This window comes from Eurypyga helias, unplaced genomic scaffold (genome assembly GCF_000690775.1).
Source record: "Eurypyga helias isolate BGI_N326 unplaced genomic scaffold, ASM69077v1 scaffold50057, whole genome shotgun sequence".
NCBI lineage: Eukaryota > Metazoa > Chordata > Aves > Eurypygiformes > Eurypygidae > Eurypyga > Eurypyga helias.
This window is the reverse complement of record NW_010264621.1, coordinates 1-575: the sequence shown is the minus strand read 5'-3', so window position 1 is coordinate 575 and position 575 is coordinate 1.

Genomic DNA, 575 nt, shown 5'->3' with positions numbered 1-575 from the left:
AAGGTTTGTGCACAAAGCAAAGCAGACATTTTAAGTTTTTTAAAAATATAAACATTTTCAATGTATATTTGTATTTGAGTATTCTCATTAACTATTAGAACATGAAACATTAAATAATTATCCTTTACAATATAAAAGTTTCATATTATTGCAGGGAATAACCTCTTTCCTAAATTTATGAAGTGCCATCTTAAAATTAACAAGGTTGTAATTTCTTTATTTCTCCTATGAACAGTTTATTCCAGATAAACAGATGAATACAACATAATTTATGTATACTATGTTCATTCATCAGCCTTAGTAGCACCTCATTATTAACCTTTTTTGTTATTTTTATGATTTTGTGTAGGTTTTGTTAGAGTGCTCCAATATGCTGTGTGCAGCAGTGACATCAGTGCTCCATTGCTTTTCTAAATCAAGATGTACCTCTTAAAAATAGTCTGTTAAATAAACAATTAAATTTTAGTGTGTTCATTTTCTAAATTTAAACCTTTTGTATATATTTCCAGGCATGTTTTATGGTTATTTTCTGGTAAAATAAAAAAACCCACTTATATATTTCATTATATTATATT